At 47.7% G+C, this 13,249-nt stretch overlaps 1 protein-coding gene across 4 annotated transcripts in view; it reads left to right on the forward strand.

Annotated features, from left to right (window-relative positions):
• The first annotated feature begins 532 nt into the window (after nucleotides 1-532).
• Nucleotides 533-13,249, forward strand: part of btbd10b (BTB (POZ) domain containing 10b) — a 102,954-nt gene continuing 90,237 nt past the window's right edge. Inside the window, exons 1-2 of one of the 4 annotated variants that reach the window (XM_041196931.1) lie at nucleotides 574-669; nucleotides 12,514-12,569. The gene's annotated coding sequence lies outside the window, so the exon portion shown is untranslated. Of the gene's footprint in view, nucleotides 670-12,513; nucleotides 12,570-13,249 lie in introns of all 4 variants that reach the window. The other 3 variants (XM_041196934.1, XM_041196932.1, XM_041196930.1) reach the window with 3 other exon arrangements.

Consider the following 13,249-nt stretch of genomic DNA (forward strand, 5'->3'; position numbering starts at 1 on the left):
TTCTTTTATAATGTAGGAAATGCAGCAGCCAATTTTTGCACTCAGCAAAATCGAACAAATAGCAATGTAATAATGCTCCAATGTCTATTTAACTGAAGAATATTTGACTGAAGAATATTGATACTGGGGAGAACTCCGTACTCCTTCACAATAGTGATGAGAGATCTTTTAAATCCAGCTGACGGAACAGGCCACGTTTTAATGTCTCATCGGAAAGACAACACCTCTGGCAGTTCAGCACTCCCTCAGTATTGCAATGCAGCGTCAGCCTGGATTTTGTGGTCAAATCCTGTTGGGACTTGAATGCTGGATGCTTGAATATGGGAATTTCCGGAGCACACGCTCCAAAAATTAGGGTTGGGGGGAAGGGAACAGAGAGAGAAAGAGAGAGAGAGAGAGAGAGAGAGACTGGATTGCGCAGGCGCAATTGGGAAGCGACGGCGACAGGGAGGGGACTGCGCAGACGCAGTTGGGAAGCGACGGGCACAGTGAGGGGATTGCGCAGGCGCAAAATGAGAGGGCCGCGTGACGAAATTGCGCAGGCACTCCAACACTTTCCCCCTGAACTCTCGCGAGGTTTTGAGCTAGGGGCCTGTGCTGATCAGTTTGCCCCCGGGTGAAAGTTACAGAGAATCCGGCGACCTAGCCCCGGACTCCCGGTCTTGCCAGGTAAGTCCCGCTGTCAAGCCCTTTGTCTTTACTGCGCGCATGTAGTCTACACAGTGAGCAGAGAGCCCGGGAGAGGCTGGGACCCTGGGTTGCCAGGCAGCCCTAGGCCCCGTCCCCACTCCCTCCGAGCAAGCGGATGATTGTCTCAGCCTAGGTTTGTTGTTCAAGGAAAAAACTCAGTAGGTCTGGCAGCATCGGCGGAGAAGAAAAGAGTTGACGTTTCGAGTCCTCACTCAGTTCTGTTGAAGGGTGATGAGGACTCGAAACGTCAACTCTTTTCTTCTCCGCCGATGCTGCCAGACCTGCTGAGTTTTTCCAGGTAATTATGTTTGTGTTTTGGATTTGCAGCATCCGCAGTTTTTTGTTTTTATATCTTGTTGTTCAAGGGCCGGGTTGGAGCTTTTTCCGGCTGCTGAGATGTTTGACGATGGTCAAAGACAGATTTCCGCCGGCAGTTGGATCAGGGAGGCTCGGAGTCAGTATGTAATTGACCCTTTTGTGATCATTATAATGAGACAGCACAGGAGGAGTCCATTCGGCCTATCGTGCCTTTACTGGCTCTTTGAAAGAGCTTATCCAGTTGGACCCAGTCTCCACTGCTGGTTCCCCATAACCCTGCAAACGGTTCCCCATCAAGTATTTATCCAGTTTCCTTTTGAAAGTTATTGTTGAACCTGTTCCAACATCATTTCAGGCAGTGTATTCCAGATCACAACTCGATGTGTTTTTAAACAAAAAACCTCCTCTAAGATCGTGAAGGGCCTTGGTAGGGTAGACACATAGGTTAAAAGCAAAAAACTGCGGATGCTGGAAATCCAAAACAAAAAAAACCTGAAAAACTCAGCAGATCTGGCAGCATCTGCGGAGAGGAACACAGTTAACGTTTCAAGTCCGAATGACCCTTCAACAGAACTAAGTAAAAATAGAAGAGAGGTGAAATATAAGCTGGTTTAAGGTGAGGTGGGGGGGGGGGCAAGTAGAGCTGGATAGAGGGCCAGTGTTAGGTGGAGATAACCAAAAGATGTCACAGACAAAAGGACAAAAGAGGTGTTGAAGGTGGTGATATTATCTAAGGAATGTGCTAATTAAGGGTAGAAAGCAGGACGAGCAAGGTACAGATAGCCCTAGTGGGGGTGGGGTGAAGGAATCGAAAAAGGCTAAAAGGTCGAGATAAAACAATGGATGGAAATACATATAAAAATAATGGAAATAGGTGGGAAAAGAAAAATCTATATAAATTATTGGAAAAAAAAGGTGGGGGGGATCGGAAAGGGGGTGGGGATGGAGGAGAGAGTTCATGATCTAAAATAGTTGAACTCAATATTCAGTCCGAAAGGCTGTAAAGTGTCTGTAAAGAGGAGGAACAGCACCTCATCTTCCGACTAGGCACTTTACAGCCTTCCGGACTGAATATTGAGTTCAACAGTTTTAGATCATGAACTCTCTCCTCCATCCCCACCCGCTTTCTGATCCCCCTTTTTTTCCCCAATAATTTATATAGATTTTTATTTTCTCACCTATTTCCATTATTTTAAAATGTATTTCCATCCATTGTTTTATCTCTATCTTTTAGCCTTTTTCGATTCCTTCACCCCATCCCCCATTTCCCCCCCACCCCCCCCCCCCCCGTTTTCCCCCCACCCCCCTGTTTTCCCCCCACCCTCCCCACCCCACCATTCCCCCCACTTCCCCCCCACCCCCCATTTCCCCCCCCCCACCCCACCCCCCATTCCCCCCCCCCACCCCACCCCCCCCCATTTCCCCACCCCACCCACCCCCCATTTCCCTCCATTCCCCACCCCCATTCCCCCCCACCACTTACCCCCACTTACCCCCACACCACCCCCCCACTTCCCCCCACCATCCCCCCATCCCCCACTCTCCCGCCTCCACCAGCCCCCCAACCCCCGTTTCCCCCCACCCACCCATTCCTCCCCACCCCCCCATTTCCCACCCATTCCCCCCACACCCCCATTTCCCACCCATTCCCCCCACCCCCCCCCATTTCCCCCCGCACCCTCCCCCACCCCCCCATTTTCTCCCCCACCCCCACCATTTTCCCCATGCACCCTCCCCCACACCCCCATTTTCCCCATGCACCCTCCCCCACACCCCCATTTCCCCCCGGACCCTCCCCTATACTCCCATTTCCCATCCCCCACCCTCCCCCAACTCCGCCATTTCCCACCCTCCCCCAACCCCGCCACCCTCCACAACTTCCCCCACCCCCCCATTTCCCACCCCCACCCATTTCCCACCCTCCCCCACCCCTCCCCACTTCCCACCCTCCCCACTTCCCCCCCACACCACCCCCCCACCTCAACCCCCTCCCCCCACCCCCCACTTCCCCCCACCACCGTCTCCCCACCCCCCACCCTCCCCACCCCCCACCCCCATCCTCCCCCACCCTCCCCCACCCCCTCCCATCCTCCCCCACCCCCTATTTCCCACCCCCACCCACCCCTCCACACCACCCATTCCCACCCCCCCACATCCCCCACCACCCCGCACTTCCCCCCATCCCCCACCACCCCGCACTTCCCCCCCATCCCCCACCACCACCCCCCCCACTCTCCCCCCACTCCCCCCCCAACTCCCACTCTCCCCCCCCCCCCCAACTCCCACTCTCCCCCCCCCCCCCAACTCCCACTCTCTCCCCCCCCCCCCCAACTCCCACTCTCTCCCCCCCCCCCAACTCCCACTCTTCCCCCCCCCAACTCCCACTCTTCCCCCCCCCAACTCCCACTCTTCCCCCCCCCAACTCCCACTCTTCCCCCCCCCCCAACTCCCACTCTTCCCCCCCCCCAACTCCCACTCTTCCCCCCCCCCCCCAACTCCCACCCGGCCCCCCCCCCAACTCCCATTCTCCCCCCCCCCAACTCCCACTCTCTCCCCCCCCCCCCCCAACTCCCACTCTCCCCCCCCGCCCCCCAACTCCCACTCCTCCCCCCCGCCCCCCAACTCCCACTCTCCCCCCCGCCCCCCAACTCCCCCCCAATTCCCCCCAATTCCCCCCAACTCCCCCCCAATTCCCCCCCAACTCCCCCCCAACTCCCGCTCTCCCCCCCAACTCCCGCTCTCCCCCCCAACTCCCCGCTCTCTCCCCCAACTCCCCGCTCTCTCCCCCAACTCCCCGCTCTCTCCCCCAACTCCCGCTCTCCCCCCCGCCCCCCAACTCCCGCTCTCCCCCCCGCCTCCCAACTCCCGCTCTCCCCCCCGCCCCCCAACTCCCGCTCTCCCCCCAACTCCCGCTCTCCCTCCACCCCCCCCAACTCCCGCTCTCCCTCCACCCCCCCCAACTCCCGCTCTCCCTCCACCCCCCCCAACTCCCACTCTCCCTCCAGCCCCCCAACTCCCACTCTCCCTCCCCCCCCCAAACTCCCACTCTCTCCCTCTCTCTCTCTCCCCCCCTCTCTCTCTCCCCCACCTCTCTCTCCCCCCACCTCTCTCTCCCCCCACCTCTCTCTCCCCCCACCTCTCTCTCCCCCCACCTCTGTATCCCCCCACCTCTGTATCCCCCCACCTCTGTATCCCCCCACCTCTGTATCCCCCCACCTCTCTCTCCCCCCACCACTCTCTCCCCCCCCACTCTCTCCCCCCCACACTCTCTCTCCCCCCCACTCTCTCTCCCCCCCCCCACTCTCTCTCCCCCCCCCACTCTCTCTCCCCCCCCCACTCTCTCTCCCCCCCCCCACTCTCTCTCCCCCCCCCACTCTCTCTCCCCCCCCACTCTCTCTCCCCCCCCCACTCTCTCTCCCCCCCCACTCTCTCTCCCCCCCCCACTCTCCTCCCCCCCCACTCTCTCTCCCCCCCCCCACTCTCTCTCCCCCCCCCCCACTCTCTCCCCCCCCCCACTCTCCTCCCCCCCCCAACTCTCTCCCCCCCCCAACTCTCTCCCCCCCCCAACTCTCTCCCCCCCCACTCTCTCCCCCCCCCAACTCTCTCCCCCCCCCAACTCTCTCCCCCCCCCAACTCTCTCCCCCCCCCAACTCTCTCCCCCCCCCAACTCTCTCCCCCCCCCAACTCTCTCCCCCCCCAACTCTCTCCCCCCCCAACTCCAACTCTCTCCCCCCCCCCAACTCCAACTCTCTCCCCCCCCCCAACTCCAACTCTCTCCCCCCCCCCAACTCCAACTCTCTCCCCCCCCCCCAACTCCAACTCTCTCCCCCCCCCCAACTCCAACTCTCTCCCCCCCCCCCAACTCCAACTCTCTCCCCCCCCCCCAACTCCAACTCTCTCCCCCCCCCCCAACTCCAACTCTCTCCCCCCCCCCAACTCCAACTCTCTCCCCCCCCCCAACTCCAACTCTCTCCCCCCCCCCAACTCCAACTCTCTCCCCCCCCCCAACTCCCACTCTGCCCCCCCCCCCCCCCCCCCAACTCCCACTCTGCCCCCCCCCCCCCCCCCCCCCCCCCCAACTCCCACTCTCCCCCCCCCCCCCCCCCCCAGGGCTCTCTGTACCTTGCTTGTCCAGCTTTCTACCCTTAATTAGCACATTCCTTGGATAATATTGCCAACTTCAACACCTCTTTGTCCTTTTGTCTGTGACATCTTTTGGTTATCTCCACTTATTACTGGCCCTCTATCCAGCTCTACTTGTCCCACGCCCCCCTTTAAACCAGCTTATATTTCACCTCTCTTCTATTTTTACATAGTTCTGTTGAAGGATCATTTGGACTCGAAACGTTAACTGTGTTCCTTTCCGCAGATGCTGCCCGATCTGCTGAGTTTTTCCAGGTATTTTTGTTTTTGTTTTAGACACATAGGTTGTTTTCCCTGGCTGAGGAATCTAGAACATGAGAAAAGGGACTGATCATTTAGGACTGGGATGAAGAATTACTTTTCTCCAATGGTCGAATCTTTAGAATTCTCTATGCCAGAGGAGTGTAGATGCTCCATCGTTGAACATATTTCATTTAGACAGATTTTTGTTCTGAGGGAATTGAGGGATATGGGGAGTGGGCAGGTAGGCCCGAGATCAGCCATGATCGTGTTGAATGGCAGAGCAGGCTCAAGGAGCCGTATGGACTCTTCTGCTATTTATTGTTTTTATCTCTCCTCCCCTCACCAATTGCCTTAAATCTCTCTTCTGGTTCCAATCTTCCTGCCAGTAGAAATAGATTCTCTTTATTTTTATCAAAACCCTTCATGATTTTAAACACTTCCGTAAAATCTCTCCTTAACCTTCACTGCTCTAAAGACGACAATCCTAACTTCTCCGGTCTCTCCACATAACTGAAGTCCTTATTCCTGGAGCTATTGCCCATAGCCTTGCACAATTTCTTCTTTCAAGCACTTATCAAATTCCCTTTTAAAAGTTATTGCATCTGTTCATGAGGTTTTTTAAAAATCATAGATTATTATTGGAATATGGAATAAGGAAAACTGATGTGAGCCAGTGACCACAGGGCATAAATTAAACAGCATCAACAGTAAAGGCCAAGATGTTTTTCTTTTACAGATGGGTTTCTTAGGACAAGGAACATGCCCCTCTAAGGAACAGTGGGTGATGAATCCATAATCACTTTTTACAAACATAGCTTGATAAGATCAACATCGAGCAGATGGTTCTGCTTTGGGGGGAGGGGAGAGAAGAGAGGTGCAGAGTCGAGAACTAGGGGCTATAAATAAGAGAGTAATTAATAAATAGGGAATTTGGGAGAAACGTCTTTACCCTGAGAATGTGGAACTTCTTGTTAACTGATTTTGAAGCTAGTTGGTGAACTAGACACTAATCTTTCACTTAATACTAGATTTATTTACAGAACACCACCTTACAAATGTCTCCTCCCTAACAGCACTCAGTGCCCCAGAAGTATTTTGAGTACTAATTAAAAGAAAACAAACTAATTAACAAAAACTAATTAAATTGGCAGCTTAAAAGCATCACCACCTTCAGCTGGCAATTATTCAGACAATTACTTCTCCCCATTGGGGAATTATCTCGTGCGTGACAGGCAGGTTTACTAACCACTATACTAATGCCTAAGTGTTTCTGTATATGTGCTCAAGGTAATTAACACCCTTCACCTGTGTATCCTTAACCTTGATAATACAGTTAACATTCCAATAACACATGCTACCACAAGGAGTGGTTAAAGTGAATAGCATTGATGCATTTAAGATGAAGCTAGATAGATATGATGGAGAAAGGAATTGAAGAATATGCTGATAGAGGTAGCTGAAGGGTGGGAGGAGACTTTTGTGGAGTATGAACACTGGCATGAATCTGATAGGTAAGAATTACTTGTTTATGTGCTGTAAATATTTTGCAATTTTTGTAATGTTTTATTTCATTTCTTCCTGACAGTATTTGTGCCATTTGCTGTTGATGGCCAAATACAAGCTCTGTGTATGATTTTATGCCAACAACAACTTGTTGAACCTTTAACATATTAATAAAAACAAAAAACTGCGGATGCTGAAAATCCAAAACAAAAACAGAATTACCTGGAAAAACTCAGCAGGTGTGGCAGCATCGGCGGAGAAGAAAAGAGTTGATGTTTCGAGTCCTCATGACCCTTCCACAGAACTGAGTGCATATAAGGAGAGGGGTGAAATATAAGCTGGTTTAAGAGGGGGGGAGGGAGAGAAGTTGGGGGGGGTGGTGGGGGTGTGGTTGTAGGGACAAGCAAGCAGTGATAGGAGCAGATAATCAAAAGAACACAGAGGTGTTGAAGGTAGTGATATTATCTAAATGAATGTTTTTTAATTAAGAATGGATGGTAGGGCACTCAAGGTACAGCTCTAGTGGGGGTGGGGTGGAAAGACTAGTGGGGCGGGGCAACATATATGTCCCAAAGAGCTGTACAGGAGTGTTATAAGGCAAAGTTTGACATTGAGCTACATTCAGGCAGATAATCAAAAGGTTGACCAAAGAGAGCATTTTGAGGAGCTTCTAACAAGAACTTATTTGTATAATGCCTTTAATGTAATGAAACATCCATAGGTGATTCATAGGAGCATTATAAAGCAGCCACATAAGGAAATATTAAGTCAGATTACCAAAAACTTGGTCGAAGGCGTTTTAACAAGGGTCTTAAAGGATAAAAGAATGGTGGATGGTTTAGAAAGGGAATTCCAGAGCTTAGGGCCCAGGCAGCTGAAGGCTTTAGTGATGGAGTGATTAAGATGCGCAAGAGGCTAGTATTTATTAGCTGAGCAGTTGTGGTGTTGTGGGGCTGGGGGAGATTGCAGAGATAGGGAGGGTGAGGCCATGGTTGGATTTGAAAATGAAGATGAGAATTTTAAAATTGGGGGGGAAATTACTTAACAGGGAGCTGATGGAAGCCAGCGAGTACAGGGCTGATAAGTGAATGGGACTTGGTGCAAGTAAAGGCACAGACAGCAGAGTTTAGCATGATCTCAGTGGGGTAGAATGGGGGAGGGCAACCAGGAGTGTGTTAGAATAGTCATGGCCTAAAGGTAACAAAAACTCAGATGATGGATTCTGTCGCAGATGAGCTGAGGTAGGGTGGAGTCAGGCAATTTTACAGAGATGGAAATAGCTTGTGGTCAGAAACTCATCTCAGGGCCAAATATGACACCAAGCTTGCAAACAGTCAGATGCCAGGGAATCTGTAGCAGGGGAAGGAGAATGGAGCAGATCTTTCCAGTACTTAATTGGAGGAGATTTCTGTTCACTGGATATTGAATAAGCAGTTGGATAATTTAGAGACTCTGGGGGAATTGGGAGAGGTAATGGTGAGGTAGACCTTCATGTCGTCAGTATACGTGTGGAAACTGACACTCTTTTCAGATGATACCATCGAGGGGCGTAGGTGAGGAAGGATCGATCCTTGGGTGACATGGAGGAAATGGTGCCAGAGGGGAAGAGAAACCATTGCAAGAGATTCTCTGGCTGTGTTTACACTGACAATTGTGAAGGAATTTCTGCAATACTTCCACACCAAATACTGTTTCATCTCTAGTCAGGATATAATGAGTTTCTGTAAACACACAAGCATTCAATGCTGATGAGCTAAAATCAAAAAGTGAAAACTGGCCAAGTGTGAATGGAAAGAAACAAGGATGCTGACATATAAACAGTTATCTACTTCAGTGTAATTCATTATCAGTGGAGCATTTTTGAGATCTCCTGAACCTTGATGGTCTGTTTAATTAATCTCTAAAAAGTGCATTTATAAATGATCTATAGGCTGAAATGCACAGTAAATGAAACACATTGATCCTTTTTACTTCAAGTTCTTAGAGGTTTTTTTTTTTAAAAAACTTGGTGAAAAAAATCTGCATGTTATCTTTTAAATGCTAAACCATTCCACCTTGGTCCATTAAACTACCTCTTTGACCAAGCTTTTGGTTACCCATCTGAATATCTCCTTAATGGAGTTTGGTGTCAAATGTTGTCTGATAATCACCCCATGGGACATTTTATTATACAATAAAGATACGATATAAATGCAAGTTAAGAGGAGCAGCTCTAATGTTTTGTTGCCTGTCATTTGTGAAGCTAGAGATATCACATTTATAATGTTTCCCAATATTTTTCTGTTATGCAATTTGCTACAGTTTGTTGCAGCAGTTTATCGAAAAAGAACAGTAATGCAAAGTGTTGAATCTTATTTTGATCAATTTTAAAGCTGATTGTTAGTCGGCCTGATCTATTTTAAAACATTTGGTTATCAACAAAAAGAGATCCCTCACGGGCAGTTGGGGAACTTCTGAATACAAAAGCAGCCATGTGTAATTTTTAATCCAAGAAAAGTACTAAGACTTAAAATACGGTTCATGTTGAACTTGTATTATAATGCCAAATTAAATGTATTGCTGTTTGCCCAGATGGAAACAGTTAATACTTGAAATAAGATCATATTAATGTAGAAAAAAACCTGTGTTCCAAAGTCATTAGAGAACCTAGTGCCACGTCAAAGAAGGCGTGAGCAGACAGTGGTAATAGTTTGGTTGCAGAAGTAACCTATCAGGAGCATGCTAAAGGGGAGGTAGTGAAGGCAAAAGGGGATCCTAGAAAGAAGAAACTTAGCAGCTCAAGGCAGGGTACTGATAGAAAGAGATTAACAAAAGGTAGAAGTTAAAGATTTGGGGAGGTTTTTGGTGCAGAAAGAGGTGAGGAAGGGGCGAGGCTGAGGGATTTAAATATAAGGGCAAGAATTTTAAGCTTGAGGGTGTTCTGGGCTAGTTGGCAGATTAGATGCAGACAGCAAAGTTTTGGACTGGCTACAATTTATGGAGGGTATGAGGATGGCAAGCTGAACATTGACGTGATTGAATCTGGAGGTACATGGGGCAAGTGATAAGGATTTTAGCAGTAGATGGGCTGAGCTGGGTCAGAGACAGGTAACAGGTTGGATGGAGATGGAAGTAGGAAGTGTTTGTGACACAGGATTTGATCAAGAAGCCAAGATAGTGAGCATGTATACAATATGCAAATTCCTCACATCTAAATTTGATACTTGTGACATATTAGTAGCTAAATATTTTATTTTGAAATGGGTTCCTTTTTGGAGGTAAAAAATCTTTTGTCCACAACACAATCTTATTGGAGATTAGTATTAAGAAATGGAGCTGGCCTGTACTCTTGGCACCATTTGCTGATTGTACTGCTTGCATGAGAAAGTGACCGAGCATTGCCACAGGTGTTTATAAGCATTAAACTAACATCAGAAGGGATACACGAGCATTTGCAGTCTTGAGATTTTGATCTCTGACACGGGGAACTATTTGAGAGGCTGGATTGTTTCAGCCCAACAGCCGTTGCCCAGTTTCACAGTAACTTGAAATGGTGTTTGAATCAGAAGGGGCAGGGGTAATTCCATAATCTTGCCCTGTGAAATAAATAGTCTTCACAGGATCTCCATGTTAGTTCAAAAATACAGCTCAAAAATTTAATTTTTGAGTGGTTTGCATCTGTCACTGGAGTAGGTTACTTTACAGTTCAAATGTGGAAAATCTCAGAGGCAAATTCCTATTAAATTCTTGGTCTGCTATGAAGCCTTTATTTCATTTAGACATGTGCAGTCAGTTATTTCTTAAAACACCACCATATTCCGATTAATTATAATCCTGACAGTTCTGTTATCCCAGGTATATTTTTAAAGCTGGCTGTTTGTAGTGTTATGGCACAGCGGATGGTAAATGCCGAGCTGCTCAAGTCCCAGAGGGAAACTTGAAATAGCTGCCAAAACGGTTTTTGCAAATTGTATAATATGAGGAATGCTTCTGAAATCAGGTAATGATTTCCCTGATTACTTGTGATGATTTTATAGTAAAGTATTTATTAAAAGAATAAAGGAAAAAAAAAGCACAATTCTATGTTTGATTGAATGCTGCCAGATCATCAATATACACAGCACAGGGACTCAGTCCAGCAATAACTTTATTCTTTAGTCTCTGGAAGGTCACTGGTGCATTTTTCATAGCAAACGGCATGACTTTGAACTGATAGAGTCCATCTGGTGTTACAAAAGCTGAAACCTCTTCCCTTTCTGATAGTCATAGAATTATACAGCACAGAAACAGGCCCTTTGGCCCATCATGTCTATGCCAGCCATCAAATACCTACCCTAATCCCATTTTCAATCACTTGACCTCTAGCCCAGTATGCTATGGTTTTCAAGTGCCCACCTAAATACTTCTTAAATATTGTGAGAGTTCCTACCTCTGCCACCCCCTCAGGCAGTGTGTTCCAGATTCCAACCACCCTCTGGGTGAAAATATTTTTCCTCAAATCCCCTCTAAACCTCCTGCCCCTTAGCTTAAATCTATGCTTCCTGGTCATTGACACCCCTGCTAAGGGGAAAAGTTTCTTCCTATCTATGCCCCTCATAATTTTGTATACCTCTATCAGGTACCCCTCAGCCTTCTCTGCTCTAAGGAAAACAACCCTAGCCTATCCAGTTTCTCTTCATAGCTGAAACTCTCTAGCCCAGGCAACATCCTAGTGAATCTCCTCTGCACCCTCTCCAGCACAATCACATCTTTCCTATAGTGTGGCGACCAGAACTGCACACAGTACTCCAGCTGTGGTCTAACTAGTGTTTTATACAGCCCCAACATAACCTCCCTGCTCTTATATTCTATGCCTTGGCTAATAAAGGCAAGCATCCCATATGCCTTCTTAATCACCTTATCTACCTGTGCCATCAGGGATCTATGGGTATGTACACCAAGGTCCTTCTGATCCTCTGTACTTCGTAGAGTCCTACTATTCATTGTGCATTCCCTTGCTGTTAGTCCTCCCAAAATCACCTCACATTTCTCAGGATTAAATTCCATTTGACACTGCTCTGCCCATCTTACCAGCCCATCTATATCGTCCTGTATTTTAAGGCTATCCTCCTCAGTATTTACAACATCACCAATTTTCTGCGAACTTACTGATCATACCTCTTATATTCACTAAATCATTCACGTACACTACAAACAGCAAGGGTCCCAGCACTGATCCCTGTGGTACACCACTCGTCACAGCTTCCAATTGCAAAAACAATCTTCGATCATCACCCAAATGGTACTTGCCAATATCCTTTCAGCAAGTCAATCTTTGTAATGAACTTTGATTATCCCACTTTCTCAATGTAGTCTTCCAGACGTGGAGTAGGATATGAATCTGCTTTCCTCACTGCATTCACTTTTTGATAATCCACACTGTCTTTGTGTTCCATCCGGCTTTGGTGCCATCACAATAAGTGAACTCCAGTTACTGCAACTCAACTCAATAATGTAATTCTTGAGCATAAATTCAATTTCTTTTTGCATTTGCCATAATTTTACTGGATTCAACCTATAAGGATGTTGCTTGATTGGTACAGAATTGCCCACATCTACATCAGCTACCTTTTAATTTTTCCCAATTTATCCCCACAGATAGTTCTATGTGACTGCAATAACTCTCTCAAGTCACTTCGATTCTTTTCTGGAAGGTAACTCAGTATTTCATTCAAACTCTTAAGCACTTCCTCGTTGTCCAATTGAATTTGAGGAAAATCAATTTCAAAATCTTCCATCCCTACTTCCTTTTCCTGATCCATCGCTACTAATATTTCTTTTTAGTTATCCTCCTTTTGGAAGCGCTTTTTAAATATATTTATATGAAATACCCTCTGGTTTTTTTCTTCTATCTGGACCTCTTAGTAAATAATTCACTTCACTTAATTTCTTTCAATTTGGTATGGCTCACTAAACCTGGCTTTTAATGGTTCACCTAATACTGGCAACAAAACTAATACTTTTCCCCAGCTACAAAGCTATGAGTCTGCTTTTGTCTTCAGCTCCTGCTGTGATATTTTTAAATGCTCTTTAGCTAATTCATACGCTCTGTTCAATTTTTCCCTGAGCTTTGATACTTAGTCCAAGAGTGTGGTTTCTGAATTCTTACTAACTTCTCATGAATTAGTTTGAGTGGTCCTCTTACTTCATTCTCCTCCATTCTCTCCTGAACAATTTTATTAAAGATAGTATCAGCTAATTGCATTCCAGTCTCTTTGCCCTGTCTCCTCTTAGATGTCTTCTAGACTCCTCCTATCTCAACCTATGAGTCTGTGATTGTGTTACCACACAGTCTGGAAATAAACCAGGATGTTCCTCCTGCAACAGTTCTGTA

The sequence above is a fragment of the Carcharodon carcharias genome, chromosome 10, assembly GCF_017639515.1.
Source record: "Carcharodon carcharias isolate sCarCar2 chromosome 10, sCarCar2.pri, whole genome shotgun sequence".
Lineage (NCBI taxonomy): Eukaryota > Metazoa > Chordata > Chondrichthyes > Lamniformes > Lamnidae > Carcharodon > Carcharodon carcharias.